The sequence below is a fragment of the Dasypus novemcinctus genome, chromosome 22, assembly GCF_030445035.2.
Source record: "Dasypus novemcinctus isolate mDasNov1 chromosome 22, mDasNov1.1.hap2, whole genome shotgun sequence".
Taxonomy (NCBI): Eukaryota; Metazoa; Chordata; class Mammalia; order Cingulata; family Dasypodidae; genus Dasypus; species Dasypus novemcinctus.
The window spans coordinates 75,647,009-75,668,235 of record NC_080694.1 but is presented as its reverse complement, the minus strand read 5'-3'; positions in this window follow the sequence as shown (position 1 = coordinate 75,668,235).

Here is a 21,227-nt window from a genome sequence, read left to right as displayed (position 1 = left end):
CGGAGGCGGTGGTGGTTTCAGAGGCTGTGCTGGAAGCTGAGGTGGACACAGACGTTTCGGCGAAGGACGTGGCGGTTTCAGAAGCCGTGAAGAGCGCTGTGGCACGATGTGGTGGTGGAGAGCAGAGACGTCTCAGAGCCCCCGTGGAGACATGTGGGCGCAGAAGCGGTCCCTGAGCCTGAGGTGCTCCCGGCTGTCGTGGACAATCCCGTGGGCACAGGTGGACTCGTGGAGGGAGCGGGGCGCTCGGGAGCTGCTCTGGGGTGGGGTATGCACCGATGTTGTTGTGGAGGCCGTGCTGGTCTAGACTGTGGTGGTCTCGGCTGCGGGGTCTCAGGAGACGTGGAAGTGGCCGTGGAGGACACAGACTCGTCGTGGAGACGGTGGTGACGGCAGTGTCCCTGAGGCTGGTGGGAGCATTGCTGGCCTCAGGGCCTGGGGCAGTTGTGGAGGCTGCAGTGGGGTCTGTGGTGGACGCAGCTATTTCTTAGAGGACGTGGAGCTCCCAGACGCTGCTGTGGAAGCGACGGTGGGCGCAGATGCTGGGTGGAGAGCAAGTGGACGCAGAGGCGTGTTAGACGTGACGGCCGGCAAAACGTTATGCTGGGGTGTGCTGCTCTCAGCTGTGAGGCAGGTCGTGCTGGGCTCAGGGGCTGTGCAGGGCACAGGTGTGTGCCCAGCTGTGGTGAGGGCACAGCTGTGGTGGGGGCTGTGATGGGCACAGGTGCTGTGGTGGGGGCTGTGGTGGGGCTGTGGTGGGCACAGGTGCTGTGGTGGGCACAGGAGCTGTGGAGGGCACAGGTGCTGTGGAGGGGGCTGTGGAGGGCACAGGTGCTGTGGAGGGCACAGGTGCTGTGGAGGGCACAGGTGCTGTGGTGGGGGCTGTGGTGGGCACAGGTGCTGTGGAGGGCACAGGTGCTGTGGAGGGCACAGGTGCTGTGGAGGGCGCAGGTGCTGTGGTGGGCACAGGTGCTGTGGTGGGGGCTGTGGTGGGCACAGGTGCTGTGGAGGGCACAGGTGCTGTGGAGGGCACAGGTGCTGTGGAGGGCACAGGTGCTGTGGTGGGGGCTGTGGAGGGCACAGGAGCTGTGGTGGGGGCTGTGGTGGGGCTGTGGTGGGCACAGGTGCTGTGGTGGGCACAGGAGCTGTGGAGGGCACAGGTGCTGTGGAGGGGGCTGTGGAGGGCACAGGTGCTGTGGAGGGCACAGGTGCTGTGGAGGGCACAGGTGCTGTGGTGGGGGCTGTGATGGGCACAGGTGCTGTGGAGGGCACAGGTGCTGTGGAGGGCACAGGTGCTGTGGAGGGCACAGGAGCTGTGGTGGGGGCTGTGATGGGCACAGGTGCTGTGGAGGGCACAGGTGCTGTGATGGGCACAGGTGCTGTGGAGGGCACAGGAGCTGTGGTGGGGGCTGTGATGGGCACAGGTGCTGTGGTGGGCACAGGTGCTGTGGTGGGCACAGGTGCTGTGGAGGGCACAGGTGCTGTGGTGGGCACAGGTGCTGTGGTGGGGGCTGTGGTGGGCACAGGTGCTGTGGAGGGCACAGGTGCTGTGGAGGGCACAGGTGCTGTGGAGGGCACAGGAGCTGTGGTGGGGGCTGTGATGGGCACAGGTGCTGTGGAGGGCACAGGTGCTGTGATGGGCACAGGTGCTGTGGAGGGCACAGGTGCTGTGGAGGGCACAGGAGCTGTGGTGGGGGCTGTGATGGGCACAGGTGCTGTGGTGGGCACAGGTGCTGTGGTGGGCACAGGTGCTGTGGAGGGCACAGGTGCTGTGGTGGGGGCTGTGATGGGCACAGGTGCTGTGGAGGGCACAGGTGCTGTGGTGGGGGCTGTGATGGGCACAGGTGCTGTGGTGGGCACAGGTGCTGTGATGGGCACAGGTGCTGTGGAGGGCACAGGTGCTGTGGTGGGGGCTGTGATGGGCACAGGTGCTGTGGTGGGCACAGGTGCTGTGATGGGCACAGGTGCTGTGGTGGGGGCTGTGGTGGGGCTGTGGTGGGCACAGGTGCTGTGGTGGGGGCTGTGGTGGGCACAGCTGCTGTGGTGGGCACAGGTGCTGTGGAGGGCACAGGTGCTGTGGTGGGGGCTGTGGAGGGCACAGGTGCTGTGGTGGGGGCTGTGGAGGGCACAGGTGCTGTGGTGGGGCTGTGATGGGCACAAGTGCTGTGGTGGGGGCTGTGGAGGGCACAGGTGCTGTGGAGGGGACTGTGGTGGGCACAGGTGCTGTGGAGGGCACAGGTGCTGTGGTGGGGGCTGTGGAGGGCACAGGTGCTGTGGTGGGCACAGGAGCTGTGGTGGGGGCTGTGGAGGGCACAGGTGCTGTGGAGGGGACTGTGGTGGGCACAGGTGCTGTGGAGGGCACAGGTGCTGTGGTGGGGGCTGTGGTGGGGGCTGTGGAGGGCACAGGTGCTGTGGAGGGGACTGTGGAGGGCACAGGTGCTGTGGAGGGCACAAGTGCTGTGGTGGGGGCTGTGGAGGGCACAGGTGCTGTGGAGGGCACAGGTGCTGTGGTGGGTGCTGTGGTGGGCACAAGTGCTGTGGTGGGCACAGCTGCTGTGGTGGGGCTGTGATGGGCACAGGAGCTGTGGTGGGGGCTGTGGAGGGCACAGGTGCTGTGGAGGGCACAGGTGCTGTGGTGGGTGCTGTGGTGGGCACAGGTGCTGTGGTGGGGGCTGTGGTGGGCACAGCTGCTGTGGTGGGGGCTGTGGAGGGCACAGGTGCTGTGGAGGGGACTGTGGTGGGCACAGGTGCTGTGGAGGGCACAGGTGCTGTGGAGGGCACAGGTGCTGTGATGGGCACAGGTGCTGTGGAGGGCACAGGTGCTGTGATGGGCACAGGTGCTGTGGAGGGCACAGGAGCTGTGGTGGGGGCTGTGATGGGCACAGGTGCTGTGGTGGGCACAGGTGCTGTGGTGGGGGCTGTGGAGGGGACTGTGGAGGGCACAGGTGCTGTGGTGGGGGCTGTGGTGGGGGCTGTGGAGGGCACAGGTGCTGTGGAGGGGACTGTGGAGGGCACAGGTGCTGTGGAGGGCACAAGTGCTGTGGTGGGGGCTGTGGAGGGCACAGGTGCTGTGGAGGGCACAGGTGCTGTGGTGGGGGCTGTGGTGGGCACAAGTGCTGTGGTGGGCACAGCTGCTGTGGTGGGGCTGTGATGGGCACAGGAGCTGTGGTGGGGGCTGTGGAGGGCACAGGTGCTGTGATGGGCACAGGTGCTGTGGAGGGCACAGGTGCTGTGGTGGGGGCTGTGGTGGGGGCTGTGGAGGGCACAGGTGCTGTGGAGGGGACTGTGGAGGGCACAGGTGCTGTGGAGGGCACAAGTGCTGTGGTGGGGGCTGTGGAGGGCACAGGTGCTGTGGAGGGCACAGGTGCTGTGGTGGGTGCTGTGGTGGGCACAAGTGCTGTGGTGGGCACAGCTGCTGTGGTGGGGCTGTGATGGGCACAGGAGCTGTGGTGGGGGCTGTGGAGGGCACAGGTGCTGTGGTGGCACAGGTGCTGTGGAGGGCACAGGTGCTGTGGAGGGCACAGGTGCTGTGGTGGGTGCTGTGGTGGGCACAGGTGCTGTGGTGGGGGCTGTGGTGGGCACAGGTGCTGTGGTGGCACAGGTGCTGTGGAGGGCACAGGTGCTGTGGAGGGCACAGGTGCTGTGGTGGGTGCTGTGGTGGGCACAGGTGCTGTGGTGGGGGCTGTGGTGGGCACAGCTGCTGTGGTGGGGGCTGTGGAGGGCACAGGTGCTGTGGAGGGGACTGTGGTGGGCACAGGTGCTGTGGAGGGCACAGGTGCTGTGGTGGGGGCTGTGGTGGGCACAGGTGCTGTGGTGGGCACAGGTGCTGTGGTGGGGGCTGTGGTGGGCACAGGTGCTGTGGTGGGGGCTGTGGAGGGCACAGGTGCTGTGGTGGCACAGGTGCTGTGGAGGGCACAGGTGCTGTGGTGGGCACAGGCGCTGTGGTGGGGCTGTGGAGGGCACAGGTGCTGTGGTGGGGGCTGTGGTGGGGGCTGTGGAGGGCACAGGTGCTGTGGAGGGCACAGGAGCTGTGGTGGGGGCTGTGGAGGGCACAGGTGCTGTGGAGGGCACAGGTGCTGTGGAGGGCACAGGTGCTGTGGTGGGGGCTGTGGTGGGGGCTGTGGTGGGCACAGGTGCTGTGGTGGGCACAGGTGCTGTGGTGGGGGCTGTGGTGGGCACAGGTGCTGTGGTGGGCACAGGTGCTGTGGTGGGGGCTGTGGTGGGCACAGGTGCTGTGGTGGGGGCTGTGGAGGGCACAGGTGCTGTGGTGGCACAGGTGCTGTGGAGGGCACAGGTGCTGTGGTGGGCACAGGCGCTGTGGTGGGGCTGTGGTGGGCACAGGTGCTGTGGTGGCACAGGTGCTGTGGAGGGCACAGGTGCTGTGGTGGGCACAGGCGCTGTGGTGGGGCTGTGGAGGGCACAGGTGCTGTGGTGGGGGCTGTGGTGGGGGCTGTGGAGGGCACAGGTGCTGTGGAGGGCACAGGAGCTGTGGTGGGGGCTGTGGAGGGCACAGGTGCTGTGGAGGGCACAGGTGCTGTGGAGGGCACAGGTGCTGTGGAGGGCACAGGTGCTGTGGTGGGCACAGGCGCTGTGGTGGGGCTGTGGAGGGCACAGGTGCTGTGGTGGGGGCTGTGGTGGGGGCTGTGGAGGGCACAGGTGCTGTGGAGGGCACAGGTGCTGTGGTGGGGGCTGTGGAGGGCACAGGTGCTGTGGAGGGCACAGGTGCTGTGGTGGGCACAGGTGCTGTGGTGGGGGCTGTGGTGGGGGCTGTGGAGGGCACAGGTGCTGTGGTGGGGGGCTGTGGTGGGCACAGGTGCTGTAGAGGGCACAGGTGCTGTGGTGGGCACAGGTGCTGTAGAGGGCACAGGTGCTGTGGTGGGCACAGGAGCTGTGGTGTCAGAGGCAGTGCTGTGCTCTGAACCCGTGAGGGAAGCTCTGGGGGGCACAAACGCGTGGTCAACGCGTTGGTCTCGAGCCTGTACTGGCGCCCATGTGGACACATCTGCAGCGCTCCCAGAGGCTGGTGGTCTCAGAGGTCATGGAGACAGTCGTGTTGGTCTCAGAGCAAAGCTGGTCTGTTGTGGTGGTGGAGAGCAGAGAAGTCTCAGAGCCCCAGTGGAGACATGTGGGCACAGAAGTGGTCAATGAGCCCGTGGTGTTCCCAGCTGTTGTGGACAATTCGGTGGGCACACGGAAAGTTAGATCTTCTTGATTGGCTATAACTCCTGAAGTATCCAATCTATGGAGAAACAGGAAGAGCTTGCATGCTAGGCTTAGGGGTAAAAATTGTGTCATTTTTCTTTCTTCAGCCACCAGCCACGTTTTCTGGTTGTGCGCCCCTTCTTGCAAGATTGAGAATAAATTCTTTTCTTCTTCACAAAGAAAAAAAAAAATCCGGTGGGCACAGGTGGAATCGTGGAGGAAGCGGGGCGCTCGGGAGCTGTTCTAGGGTAGGGTATGCACCGATGTTGTAGAGGCCGTGGTGGTCTCAGCTGCGGGGTCTCAGGAGATGTGGTTGGGTCAGGCCAGGTGTCCTCTGGATTCTCAGAAGAGGCCCTCGTGGTTTCAGCACCTGTGGTGGCAGGTGTGACCATTTCAGAAGAACGTTCCAGTGCCTGTGGTGGACTCAGACGCTTTGCTTAGGCCATGGTGTTCTCGGAGCGCGTCTTGGGGGTGTTGTGTCCACAGAAGCTGTAGTCAACGATGCGCTGGGCTGGGAGGCTGCGGGGGCCCAGCGGTTGTAGACCTCTCTGAAATACACCAGTTTTTATTCAGTGTGGCAGCAACTTTCACACTGATATTTAATTAGATGCCCTGTATGCACGTCCTTCTTGTTTCCTTAAGTCAGCTATACTACCTGTGTCTAGACTCTAGCTAACATTTTATTTAGAAGCATTTATTTTGGCAGATAGTTTTTTCCTCCTCCTCTTACTTTTTTCCAGGGTCTGTGGCTGGTATAGATCTGGTTGTGATTCAACTGTGGTTCTGCGTTGGCCAAACTGCTTTGCACTTGCTCCTTTACCCAGAACCTTGATAATCCGGTCTCAAGCATTTGGCTCCGTTCTTGGCTGGGTGAGTCTTGAAAGTGCACGTCATCTTTGTGTGTGTCTTAGCCCTAAGGGTAGAGTTCAGAGGATGGAGAAGAACGTTGTTGGCAAACATCACCGAGGTGACCTGGACCGGCGCCCACAGGAGTCTCTGACGAGGAGGCCTCGCCGTTGGGGAGCACAGCTGCAGCAGACGCTCAAGTGCAAACACTTTCCATTTGCTGGAACTTCCCAGCTGACCCTCCCAGTCTGAGGAAATCCTGCAACTTCTAATGCACACACTGAGGACAACTGGGAAGTAAAATTTGGATGGATCCAGATTTTGCAGGACCTCTTTAGGTAGTCAGGTTCAGAGCTGATGTGTTAGGCGGTTTGTAAAAGTTCTCTCTATGGAGATGCACGGAAATGACCGGGCAAGTTCCTCGGTGTGATGGTTAGGCTAAGGCGTCAGCTCAGCCAGGTAACGGCGCCCAGGTGTGTGGTCAATCAAGCCCTGGGCTAATAGTAGTACAAGCACATTCCATGGACTTTAATCACCAGTGGGTTGATTGCACGGATGGCTGATTACATCTACAATCAACCAAGGAGATTGCCATCAGAATGTGTGACTTCTCAGCCAATCGCTTGAAGACTTTAAAAGGGGAAGTATTGAAAACGGCTTTTTGACCTTGGATAAAAGGGGGAAATGGAAAGGATAAATGAGTTTATATGGCTCTGGGTCTCCAAAAAAGAGTCAGAAGGTCATCAGAGGGGTAGCACTTACACATGCCTCAGCAGGGTCCCAGAGACAGCCAAAGTAGACACAAGTCCAGGTGCTGGTTCTCCTGAGGGCTGCAGTGACCCACAGGTTCTATGGTCAAGGCAGATGGCTCTGGAGTTCAGGGCCATGTCAGTGGGCTCTACTTTGGAGTTCGTGTTCCTGAGGGTGATGGAGTTGGACTCAGATATGACCTTTCTACACATGCCTCTTCCCTTACTTTTACTGGACCTGTGGTTGGTGGTGGGGTTGGTGTATACTCAGGAGACCTGTTCTCTGAACTGTCCATGTGACAGCCAGGCCCTGAGCCTCAGCAGACTTGCAGCTCCCACCCTCTGGTTTATTGGACTTACCCTGGCCAGCTAAGGGGTAGGTGAAGAATGCCAACCACCACACCAGGGAACCAAAAGTGCCTCCAACTGCAAGCAGGAGACTTGCATCCATCATCCATGTGGAATCTAAGCTCCCCCTCTTGATACACATGTGGAGCAGACATCACCATCCCAGGGTCCACAGGATGGAGGAATAGAGTATGGATTAGAGTGGACTTACTGATATTCTACTATGGAACTATTGTGATTAGTAATGGAAGAAATTATAACATTGATGTGGAGAAAGTGGCCATGGTGGCTGCTGAGGGTAGGGAGAAGGAAGAAGAGATGTGATGTGGGGGCATTTTCGGGACTTGGAGTTGTCTGCAAGGGACAGATGCTGGACACTGTATGTCCTCCCATGGCCCACTGTGTGGACTGGGGGAGAGTGTGAACTACAATGTAAACCACTATCCATGTGGTGCAGCAGTGCTCCAAAATGTATTCACCAAATGCAATGAATGTGCCACGATGATGAAAGAGGTTGTTGATGTGGGAGGAGTGGGGTGAAGGAGATGGGGGGTACATGGGGACCTCATTTTTTTTAATGTAACATTTTAAAATAATAATAAAGAGAGAGAAAAAGAAAAAAGGGGAAGTGATTTCAGCGTTCAGAGAGAGAATTTCCAGCTCTCCTTGGGACAACCAGTGTCTCCTGGGAATTCATTCGGGCCCGTCATTGGAGCCCCTGGTGTGTAGCCTGCCCTGTGGAATTCAGACTTGTGCATCCTCACAGTCCCATGAGAGAATTTTATAAAATCTCCTACTATTATTCGCTGGTATCTCCTGTCGGTTCTGTTTCCCTAGAGAACCCTGGCTAATACACTCGGGGTAATTTCTTTTCCTTTTCTCTTCTTCTTTTTCCTCTGCCTCTTCTTCTGCTTCCACATCCCTTCCTCCTTCCCTCCCCACTCCTTTCTCCTCCTCCTCCTCCTCCTTTTTGTGTAAAGTACTAGACCAAGGAGGAGCAGTGGGAATGGATTAAGGAGGAATCTGGGAGATTAGTCTAAATTTCTCTCTGATACGCACTCTTCACCTCCAGTATCGCTCATTCTTTCATTCAAAAATATTCCTTAGGAAACTTCTCCATGCCAAATGGTGTGCCAGTCACGAGACACCGTGGTAAAAACGGAGCTGATATTCAAGTGACGGCGAGACAGCGAGTCAGGCGTATGACATGAAGACAATAAAACAGGGATATGAGGGAGAGAGGTCCTGTCTGAAATGTGAAATCTGTGCGTAGCAGGGCTCACGGCCAGCTGGCACGACGCTGAAGGAGGCGCAGAGCCCACCGGAGGCCTTTGCGCTGATGAGAGGCCAGCGTCTTCTCATCAGCCGCTGCGACAAGCACCACACTCGGGCTGGCACAAGAAGGCAGTGATCGGGCTGGGGGCCCGTCCTGCTCCTCCTGTCTGCAGCAGCTGGGGGGCTGCTGCCTCGCCTGGGTCCCTGGGGGATCTGCCTCACTCCGGGGCGACGTCCTGGGTCTCCGGCTGGGCCGTTCGTGGCTCTCTATTGGGCCGCGGCGACAGGGACCGAGGCCCTGGGTTCAGTTTGGCCACGCCTAAGTGGGATCTTAGAGGATGAGTCCACACCTCCCAGAGGTCCTCTTACCTGGGCGTCCACACCCGCAGGTACGCAGTTAAGGGGAAGAGTGCGTCCCTTGCCGGGATCATAAGCCAGCACGAGACATCACCCCACGCACAGCAGCCGTGGCGCTGGACGAGCTACGAGCTTAGAGAGAACAGAGGTGCAGGAAGGGCTGTGCCCAGATGGACGGGCAGCGAGTGGTTGAAAACGAGGAGCCCCGCGGTGGGCAGGGGGACGCCGCGGAGAGGCTGAGGGCAAGCCCAGACACCACAGCAGCCCGACCCAGAAGATGAAATACACCGAAGGGAAGCAAGCACTTCCCAACAGTCACAACAGAACGATCGCGCAGGTCTTGGTTCATCTTGGCAGAAACGAGCTGCAGAGAGACGCGTCAGGGCGAGAGCCGCAGCCGCGGGCTCCGTGCGAGCTAGGGGTGAGCAGCCCGGTGGCTGTTCAAAGAGAAACCGCCCATCACCAGGCGTCCCAACCCAGGCGAGAGAGGAAGACGGACAGCCAGGAGGCCGTGCTGGGCCTTTGTTTCCAAAGAAGAAAAGGGAATCTTCTGAGCTGCCCTGCCAGCGTTGGAGCTCACTGGAGGGCAGGACCTACGTATTGCAATCATGATTTTGCACGCTAAGAGAGGCTGTAATTTCCCACTGCTGTTTCCCCTGAATAATCCATCTCTATCTAATCCCTGCGTAGCATTAGAAATTTTTTTTTTCTATGATGAAAGCTTTTCTAAGTTACCAGCAAGAATTAATGGAAACAACTTCCAGGAAGATGGTGAACTAGAAAGATGAGGGACTCTCTTCTTTCCCAGAAAAAGAGCCAGAGGTCAGGCAGAAATGGCCTGGAGGAAACCTCCTAGGGTTTAGGACACCAGGGGAAGGCTGGACACTGCCCAGAGAGAGGGGCAAGGACAGGAAATCCATCATTAAAAGCAGCCGCCGGCACCCACCCCTGCCCTACAGACACTTTTGAAGTCTCAGGCCTTGGGGCTGACAAAGGGGGCCAGGGACCCTCCTCCCCAGGAAAGGGGAGAGAGGGGCGCAGGCTGAGGCGCAGGACTGGCCGGCTGTGTCCAGGAGCCCTCCAGGCCAGGGGCGGCCGCACCACTGTCGGCCTTGGCAGCCGCAGGGGAGAAAGACGTCGGAGCCTCTGCTCCCCACTGACCCGGACTGGCCAGGACGCAGAGGGGAGCGGAGTTACTTCCCACCTGGGGAAAGAGAGGGCGCTGCCGGGGAAGGCTGGGGACCGGCTCCGAGAAGGTTTGAAGCCCGAGGCTCCCGGCCTCCAGGCAGGAGCCTCCGTCATCTTGATCCCGTCCATGGTCCATGCTGCAGCAAACTCCCCGCACCGGGCACTGACCTAGAGGGCTGCCAGAGCACCACCTGCAGGCGGGCCGAGGAAGCGCGTGCGAGGAAATTAAAGGTCCGTGAATAAGAGGGGCTCTCTTGGGCCGTGGTAGCCTCCCTCCCCAGCCCGAGGAAGCAGGCCTGAAACCCATTACTGCATCCAGAGCCCATTTTGAACAACAACAGGGACAATTCTAAAGGCCCAGGCTGAAACCAGCATCAAAAAACAGCAAAAACACAGAACCTCTTGCCCCTGAATCCCTAGGAAAGAGAGAAATCAGGCAACGGAGTAAACTCACCATCCTAATCAGATGCTTAGACATCAGCAAAAAACTATGAGCCACACTAAGAAAATGGAAGACATGGCACAAGAAAAGGAATACCAAAGTCCCAGAAGAGACACCGGATTTGGGAGAACAATAGCGAGATGCATTTCAAAATAATGCGTTGAAAAACTAATATGGCTCTAAAGAGATAAACAACATCAAGATGACACTGATTTAAAAAAAAAAAAAGACATTGAGCAAGCGCAAAGAAAAATTTTAAGGGAAGCGGACTTGGCCCAGTGATTAGGGCATCCGCCTACCACATGAGAGGTCCATGGTTCAAACCCCCAGCCTCCTTGACCCGTGTGGAGCTGGCCCACGAGCAGCACTGATGTGCACAAGGAGTGCTGTGCCACGCAGGGGTGTCCCCCGCTAGGGGAGCCCCACGCGCAAGGAGTGCGCCCTGTAAGGAGAGCCGCCCAGCGCGAAAGAAAGTGCAGCCTGCCCAGGAATGGCACCGCACACATGGAGAGTTGACACAACAAGATGACGCAACAAAAAGAAGCACAGATTCCCGTGCTGCTGACAACAACAGAAGCAGACAAAAAGAAGAACATGCAGCAAATGGACACAGAGAACAGACAACTGGGGCGGGGCGGGGCGGGGTGGGGCAGGGGGGAGGGGAGAGAAATAAATTTTAAAAAATAAATCTTTAAAAATAATTGTTAAACGCGAATAGAAAAGTAACAGAACATGGGAAATGAAAGTGGCTCAAGCAATTGGGCTCCCATCTGCCATAGAGGAGGTCCAGGGTCTGATGCCCAGGGCATCCTGGTGAGGGCAAGCTGGCCCAAGCAGCGAGCTGGCCCATGCAGAGTGCTGGCCCACATGGGAAAGCCACTCCACACAGGAGTGCCAGCCAATGTGGACAGCTGGTGCAGCAAGATGACACAACAAGAGACACAGAGGAGAGAAAGTTAGATGTAGCAGAACAGGTGCTGAGGTGGCACAAGAGAGTAATCACCTCTCTCCCACTCTGGAAGGTACCAGGAATGGTTCCCAGAGCCACCTAATGAGAATACAAGCAGACACAGAAGAACACACAGCAAATAACACAGAGAGCAGACAATGGGGGGGTGGGGGTGGGGTGGGGTGGGGTGGGGATAAATAGATAAAATAAATCTTTAAAAAAAGGTAGCAGAACAATGAAAGACATGATAGGTGAGATCAAAAACACATTAGAGGAAAGTGGATTTGGCCCAACAGATAGGTCATCTGCCTACCACATGGGAGGTCCAGGGTTCAAACCCAGGGCCTCTTGGCCCATGTGATAAGCTGGCCCATGCGCAGTGCTGATGCGTGCAAGGAGTGCTGTGCCACATTGGGATGTCCCCCACATAGGGCAGCCCCATGCGCAAGGAGTGCACCCCATAAGGAGAGCCACCCAGCCGAAAAAGTGCAGCCTGCCCAGGAATGGCACTGCACACACGGAGAGCTGACTCAGCAAGATGATGCAACAACCACAACAAAAAAGAGACACAGATTCCAGGAGCCACTGACAAGAATACAAGCAGACACAGAAGAACACACAGCGAATGGACACAGAGAACAGACAACTGTGGGGGGAGGGGAAGGAGAGAGAAATAAATAAAATCTTAAAAAAACACACACACATTAGAGGCATATAGCAGCAGACTCAAAATGATAAAATGTCTCAAAGACAGAACAGATTAAATTGAAGAAATAAAAGAACAAAGAGAGAAAAGAATGGAAAAAATTGAGCAGGGGCTAAGAGAGTTGAATGACAACACAAAACACAACAACATACAAGTTATGGGATTTTCAGAAGGAGAAGAGAAGGGAAAAGGGGCAGAAAGAGTATTTGAGGAAATAATAGCTGGAAATTTTCCAACTCTTATGAAAGAAATGACCTTATATGTCCAAGAAGCACAACATACCCCAATCAGAATAAATCTAAATAGACCTTCTCCAAGACACCTACTATTCAGAATGTCAGGAGTCAAAGATAAAGATAAAATTCTGAGAGCAGCAAGGGAGAAGCAAACCATCACATACAAGGATCCCGGTAAGACTTAGTGTGGATTTCCCTTCAGAAACCATGGAGGCGCGAAGACAGTGGTATGATACAATTAAGGTACTGCAAGAGAAAAACTGCCAGCCAAGAATTCTTTACCCAGCAAAATTGTCCTTCAAATACAAAGGTGAGTATAAAATATTCACAAACAGAAACTAAGAGAGTTTGCAAAAAAGAATCCGCCTTTTCAGGAAATATTAAAGGGAGCCTTAGAGTCTGAAATAAAAAGACAGGAGAGAGAGGCTTGGAGGAGAGTATAGAAGAAATATAGCAGAAAGGATAACCAAAAGGGTAAAAAGACAGACAAAAATATGTGACATATGAAGCCAAACAATAAAAGGGAGGAAGTAAACAGTGCATTTACAGTGATATCACTGAATGTGAATGGATTAAACTCCTCAGTCAAAAGACACAGGCCGACAGAATGGATTGAAAAACATGAGTCATCCACATGCTGCTTACAAGAGACTCTCCACAGAGCCAGGGCTACAAAACGGCGGAAAGTGAAAGGTTGGAAAAAGATACACCACGTGAATAGTAACCAGAAAAGAGCAGGGGTGGCTATACTAATATCAGACAAAACAGACTTTAAATGCAAAAAGTTATGAGAGATAGAGAAGGCCATTATATATTAATAAAAGGGACAATCCACCAGGAAGTAATCAGTCATAAATATCTATGTACCTAACCAGTGTTCCCCAAAATACATGAGACAAACACTGGGAAAGCTGAAGGGAGAAACAGACATCTCTATAATAATCACTGGAGACTTCAACCCCCCACTCACATCATTAGACGGAACAACTAGACAGAAGATCAACAAGGACACAGAGAACTTGAACGACGTGATAGACGAGTTAGGCCACAGACACAGAGAACTTGAACAACGTGATAGACGAGTTAGGCCACAGACATGTAACTGATTGTTGCACTAAACTCAGCGGGTTCGACATTCTTCTCCAGCGCTCATGGGTCTTCCTTAGGACAGACCACACGTTAGGTCACAAGAGGAGTCTCGATAAATATGAAAAGACTGAAATTACACAAAGCACCTTCTCAGATCATAATGGAATGAGACAGGAAACCAATAGTAGACAGGAAAGAGGTAAGTTCACAAATGTGTGGAGGCTGAACAACACACTCCTAAATAATCAGTGGGTCAAAGAAGAAATTGCAAGTGAGAGTAGTAAATATACTGAGACGAATGAAAACAAGATCACAATTTATCAAGATGTATGGGATACAGCAAAAGCGTCCTGAGGGGGAAATTTATACCCCTAAACACCTATATGAAATAAGAAAGAAAAGGAGGAGCAGATGTGGCTCAAACAGTTGAACCTCAACATGAGAGGTCCTGGGTTCAGGTCCTGGTACCTGCTGAAGAAAAAACAGACGATGGGGAAAAAACAATGAGCAGATGGAGCACAAACAATAAACAAAAACAAGGAGCAGACAAGAAGCACAAACAATGAACAAAAACAATGAGCAAAAAAATGAGCAAATAGACAAGACAGTCATCTCAGTGGGGGTGGGGAAAGCATAAGGGAACCCCTCCCCCCCAAAAAAAAAACCAGAAGAGAGAGCTAAAATCAAAGATCTAAATGAACAACTGGAAAAACTAGAAAAAGAACAGTAAACCATTCCCAAAGCAAAAGAAGAAAAGAAATAAAAAACATTAGAGTAGAAATAATGAAATTGAGACCAAAAGAAAGAGAAAATTAACAAAACCAAAAGCTGGTTCTCTGAGATGATCAATAAAATTGACAAACCCCTAGCTAGACTGACAAAGAAAAAAAATTAGATGCAAATAAATAAAATTGGAAATGAAAGGAGTGAAGTTATGATTGACCTTACAGAAATAATAAGTCATTAAGAGAATATTATGAGAAACTGTATGCCAACAAACTAGACAACCTAGATGAAATGGACACTGACATTACAAAAAATACAAGAACTTAAACCAATCACATTTAAAGAGATTGAATCAGTCATCAAAAATCTCCCAAAGAAGGAAAGTCCAGGACTGGATGGCTTCACAGTCAAGCTTTCTTCTAGCAAGCATTTCAAGAAGACTGGTGTTAACCAACCCAAAAAATTGAAGAGGAAGGAAAATTACCCAACACACTTTATGAAGCCAACATCACCCTAATACCAAAGCCAGATAAAGACAATACAAGAAAAAAAAAATTATAGACCAATCTCTCTGAGGAACATAGACGCAAAAATTCTCAACAAAATACTTGGAAATAGAATTCAACAGCATATCAAAAGACTTATACATAATGACCAAGTGGGATTTATTCCTGGTATGCAAGGCTGGTTCAACATAAGAAAATCAATCAATGTAATACACCACATTAACAAATTGAAGGAAAAACATATGATCATCTCGATCAACATAAAATATGCATTAGACAGAACCCAGCATTCTTTCATGATAAAAACACTTTGGAAGATGGGACTAGAGGGAGAAAATGCCTCAATATGATAAAGGGTATATATAAAAAACCCACAGCCAACATCATACTCAATGGTGAAAGGTTGAAAGCTTTCCCTCTAAATTCAGGAACAAGACAACGATGCCCGCTGTCACCATAGTCATTCAACATTGTGCTAGAAGTTCTAGCTAGAGCAATTAGACAAGAAAAATAAATAAATAAAAGGCATCCAGATAGGAAAAGGAGTAAAACTCTCACAATTTGTGGATGACATCCTATATTTAGAAAAGTCTGAAATGTCTACAACAAACTTGCTTGAGCTAATAAATGAGTTTAACAAAGTGGCAGGATACTAGATCAATATGCAAAACTCAGTAATGTTTCTGTACACTAATACTGAACAATCTAAGGAGGCAATCGGGGGGGAATTCTATTTACAAGAGCAACAAAAAGATTCAAATACCTAAGAATCAATTTAACCAAAGATGTACAGGACCTATATGCAGAAAACTACAGAACAATGCTAAAAGAAGTGAATAATAATAATAATAATAATAATAAAAGGCCTAAACAAATGGAAAGACATTCCATGTTCATGGATTGGAAGAATAAATATTGTAAAGATGTCGGTCTTACCCAAACTGACTTATAGATTCAATGCAATACCAATCAAAATTCCAACAGCCTACTTTACAGAAAAAGAAGAGGCAATTACCCAATTCATTTGGAAGGAAAAGTGCACCTGAATAGCCACAAGCATTCTAAAAAAGAAGAGCAACATGGGAGGAATTTCATGCCTGACCTTGAAACATATTACAAAGTTACAGTGGTTGAAACAGCATGGTGCTGGCATAAAGATAGACACATCAGTCAGTGGAATGGAATTGAGAGTCCAGAAACAAACCTCACCTCTATGGTCAATTGGTTTTCGACAAACCTATCAAGTCCACATTAACAGGACAGAACAGTCTCTTCAACAAACAGAGCTGGAAGAACTGGGTATATATAACCGAAAGGATGAAAGAGGACCCCTATCTCACTCCCCATACAGGAATCAACTCAAAATGGATCAAAGACCTAAACATAAAAGCCAGGACCATAAAATTATTACAAGAAGATGTAGGAAAACATCTCAAAGACCTTGTGGTAGGTGGTAGTTCTTATGCCCAAAACAGGCTCAACGAAAGAAAAAAATAGATAAATGGGGCCTCCTCGTAATTAAACACTTTTGCACCCCAAAGGGCTTTGTCAAAAGGGTGTTGTATTAGTCAGGTTTCTCCAGGGAAACAGAATCAACGAGAGATATCTGTCAATTGTAAGAGAATTTATCCGAGTCTCTCACATAACCGTGGGCAGGTGCAACCAGGGCCTCCAATGAAAATTCAATGAAGGTCCCTGATGAGTTCTGGGAGACGCTGGCTGTCCAAAGACAAGCGAGAAAATTCTCACTCAATGCTGGAATCACTTCCCCTTCTAACGCATTCAACTGATTGGACAAAGCATCACCATTGCTGATGGCAATCTCCCTGATTGATGTAATTATAATTAGCTATCTATGATTTACCACTGCAGTAAAGTCAATGGTGACTAAAGTCCATAAATGTCCTTGTATTACATTCAGCTGAGTGCTAGCTTCACCAAACAACTGGGCACAATTATCTGGCTGAGTTGACACATTAGCCTAAAGATCACAGGTGTAAAGGCAACCAAATCAATGGGAGAAAACATTTGGAAATCACATATCCGATAAGGGTAATATTCATGATATATAGGGAGATGCTACAACTCAACAATAAAAAGATAAATGACTCAACTAAAAAATGGGAAAAAGACTTGAATAGACATTTACCAAACAAGAAATACAAATGGTGAAAAAACACATGAAAAAAAGTTTAATGTCACTAGTGATTAGGGAAATGCAAATCAATCAAAACTACAATGAGATATCATTTCACACCTACTAGAATGGCCACTATTAAGAAAAACAGAGAACTACAAGTGTTGGAGAGGATGTGGAGATAGGAACACTTATTCACTGTTGGTGGGAATGGTGCAGCCACTGTGGAGGACTGTCTGGCAGTTCCTAAGGAAGTTGAAGATAGACTTACCACGTGACCTTGCAATGCCACCAGTGGGCATACACCCAGAAGAAGTGAGAGCAGTGACACGAACAGACACCTGCACACCAATGAATGGATAAAGAAACTGTGGTATATACATACAATGGAATATTATGCAGTTGTAAGAAGAATTGAAGTCATAAAGCATATGACAATATGGATGAAACTGGAGGACCTTATGTTGAGGGAAGCAAGCCAGACACAAAAGAACACTGTACGATTGCATTACTATGACCTAAATATATTGTGTATTATATCAGACAAAAAAGTCATTATACTAAGTGACAGAAACTACATATTGTATGATTCCATTTATAGAAAATGTAAATATAAGTCAATTTATAAAATTGAAGTTAAGTTAGCGGTATGTAGGACTGGGGGAGGCATGCTAAGGAATGTGGAGTTTTTCTTTTTGGAGTAATGAAATTGTTCTAAATTTTTTTGTGGTGATGAATGCACAACATTGTGATTATACTAAAAGCCATCGATTATGCACTTTGAATAATGATATGGTATGTGAATAGATTGCAATAAAACTGCTTAATAAATAAATGATTACATAAGAACAGCTAGAAATAGCAGCTATGTGCAGCAGGGGAAGCACTGAGAGATCAAGAAGTGAAGAGTTTTCTTGTTTGTTGTTTATTATTATTATTGAAATAATAAAAATGCCCTAGTAATGATTGAGGTGATGAGTGCACAACTATGTGATTATACCAAATGCCATTGATTGTACACTTTGGATTGCATGCTTTATTAATATGTATCAATAAAATTGATTTGTTAAAAAAAGAATTGAAAATATGTTTTAATGCAGTTTATTTTTAAATTTGTGAGCTAAATTCTAGGTAAATTGCATTCTAAACAAATGGGGCAAATGGCATGGAGAATCTTCTCTTGTGGGCTCTTGAAATTTACTGTTAGAGAATTTTCTTTTCATTTTATTTAGTAACTGCTGTGAAAGGCGACATTTACTAATAAAAAATAGCATTTTTTAATGATTTGTTTTGAAAAGGAAATTCATCCCCTATGATCTTACATGCATTTAAGTTATTAAATCTATTCAGAGGCCAGACTGGAACAGGAAGTTATTTTGAGCATTACAAAACAATTAGGGTCTTAAAGGAGTCTATGAACAGCAGTACAATTGAGCGTGATATTTAAATATGTGGATGCAGGTAGGGAAGGAAAGGCTAGAAGCTGGAGAGCCGAATCCGACCAGAACCGGAGGTACCTCTGCCGCCTGTGGACCTCTGCGCTTTTAAAACCACACGCCGCGTGCGGGAGGTGGTGTTTCCAGGGAGCTAGTGCAGGGAGCTTGCTGGGGGAGGGTTGGGGAGGTGCTGAGATGGATGCAAAGAAGAGTTTTCAAAGTCTGGTTCGCGGTCAGAGCTTGTCCGAGGTGCGTCCCCACCTCACCGCGTTGCTTGACGTCTGCGCACGGCCGGCTGTTCCAGAGCTCGTTTGGACGCTGGTGGAAGGACCCCGGAGAGGGAGAAGCGCAAATGTAGGAGGAGGAGGACCCAGCCCAGCCGAGGGGCGCCTCTTCACCTGGGGGAAAGGAAGGGAGAAGGGGCGCAGGGGGGCCACTCCTGAGCTGGGTTTTTTTCTAGCACTGGGGATCGAACCCGGGACCTCGTGCTTGGGAAGCAGGAGCGGAGCCCGAGCGGCACCTGCTCCCTTGAGGCTACCTCCAAGGCCTGAGGCGGGACGCGGCGGTGGGCGCCTGCACCCTTCCCAGGCGGCCTCCGAGCCCCCCGGAGCTGCGCGTCTCGGGGTAAACTGCATCCTAAACAAAGGGCAAATGGCATGGAGAGTCTTCTCCTGTGGACTCTGGAAATTTACTGTTAGAGAATTTTCACGGGGCGGGGTCTCCAGCCTGGCACTCGGTGACACTCCAAAAACGTTTGCTGCAGAACATTTGAGTCTCTTTAAGTGAGACCAAGCGCGACAGGGCGTGACATCCAGCTGCCAGGTCACGCAGATCCCGGGAAGCCAGGACGGACTTCAGCGGCGCGGGAGCGGGACGAGCCCGGAAGGCTCCAGGGGTGGGAGCTGGAGCGGCCCAGGGGCAGCTCCGACGGCGCGCAGAGGGCGCGGCCGGCCGTGCGCGGCGCCTCCGGGACGGTCGCGGGGCGGAGCAGGGACGCAGGGCGAGCGCAGCGGCCCGGGCTGGACTTCTGCGCGGGCCGGAGTCCGCACGGCGGGCGGTCACCTCCGGGCAGGGGCAGGCGGCCGCCGCGGGCCTCGGGGAGGCGCGTTTCTGCTGGAGGCAGCGCTCGGCTCCGGGACCGGCGAGGGCAGGATTCCCGCGTTGGACGCGGAACACCACTGGGCAGGCGCTGCCGCCAGGCTGCCAGGGGAAATCGGGGCTCCGTGCATTCCGTCTCTCGTGCGGCTGGGGCTGGAGGAGGGGCGGGTGCAGAATGGGGGTCGGGGGGCTCGGCCCGGCGCCCACCTGCAGGGAACCGGGCCAGAAAGAAGGGCATCGTCTTTGCGTCCAGAAAGAGTTGAGACAAGCAGGGGCCGGGAGGGCGGACCTGCCCCTCAGCTTCCGGGGGCTCCCAGGTCCTCTCTGACGGGCGAGAATTCACTCACCAGGCTCCAGATTCCAAGGAGAAGCAGCGCCGGGGCGGGCGCAGAGGACTGTCCACTGTCCACAACACCCCCCCGGGACTGGGGGCCCCAAGGCGCCCGCGGGGCAGGCTCCGTGGGGGGCGTCGCCTGGGGGGCGCGGGGTGGAGCGGGGGGCTTGCCCCACGGCGCGGCCTTCCCGCCTCTTCCCACCTGGCCCCGGCCGTGCCGCTCCAGGGCGGCTGAGCCTCGAGCCTCGGCCTCCCCTCCTGGAGGGGCTCTCGGGGAGGGGCAGGATCGAGGAGCGGTATTCAGACCCAGGAGGGGGAGGGGGGAGAGGAAAGGGGGAGAGGGAGGGGGGAGAGGGGAAGGGGAGGGGGAGGGGGAAGGGGGAGGGCCCGCCCCCGGGCAGACCCTGTCTCCTCTGGGGGTGCCCCTTCCGGGAGGAGGCGGAGCGGGGAGCCCCACACTGCCGGGTCGGTAGCCCAGGGCAGGGCGGAGAGCCCGGGGCCTCGGAAGGTGCCCGAAGGCGGGTGGCCGCGGGCGGCGGGAGCGCGGGCTCTGCAGGGTCGTAGCACACCCACAGCCCCCACGACCCCGGGCGCAGCGAGGGAGGCCAGGCGCGGAGGGAGGACCCACAACCGCGTGAGCCCGGCCGGGGCCTCGGTGCTCTCACCCGGGAAACGGGCGTGGGGAGACAGAGCCCCAGGGCTGGGGAAGGGGCGCCGCGGGGCGGTCCCTCGCTGGGAGCAGCGCGGGACCGGGCGCCCACCCGGCCGCTCCAGGCCTGCGGGGGAGGGGCGGGGTGGGGGCACCCGAGCCCCGCCGTCCAGCCGCGTCTCCCAAGGCCTGCGGCTTCCGAGAGGCTGGGCCCCGGGGGGGGGGGCCGGAGGGCAGGGGTCGAGCTGCGCGGAGGGGGTGGACCTCCCTCCCCACTCAGGCAGCAGGTTCCCAAGGCGGGCACAGCCCCGGAGCTCGTTAAAGGACCCACCGGCCAGTGCGATTTTGGGGGGGGGGCGCGCCGAGACCACCGCCCACGCTGGCCGCCGGACCCCCACCCCTCGGCCCCTGCCCTTTGGGTGGCTGCGCAGGGGCTGTCCTGGGTCAGGAGCGGTGGTTTTGTTGTTTGCCTAGTCAGAGTCCAGCTGGGGAAATGCCGCAGTTGGGGGCTGCGGCCACTGTGCTCCGGCCAGGGGGCTGCTGACCGGCACACGCCCCCTTCCCGCGGGCCCACCTCAGGCTCCCTCCAGAACCTCGCTTCCGAGACCCCTGCTCTCAGCCTCCACTCCCAGCCCCCCTCGGCCTGAGCCGCCCACCCACAGCTGGGCCGGCCAGAGCCGGATGACTGGTGACCACCATGTGTGGGTCAGGGCCACTGTCCACAGAGGCGCCCACCCCGCAAGCCTGTGCCATGCGTTTACGCAGGTGGAAGCTGAAGCGCCAGGCCGGTGCGCCTCTCCTGCCCGCAGGATGCACTCCCAGGGGCGCCCCTGGCTGCCCCGCTCGGGGCTGCTGGGACCAAAGTGGACAGGACCTGCGCATGGGGTGGTTTTGGTGTCCTTGCCTGGAACTTGGTAGCGGCCCGTTAATTAGAGCGTTTGCTCTGGATAGCAC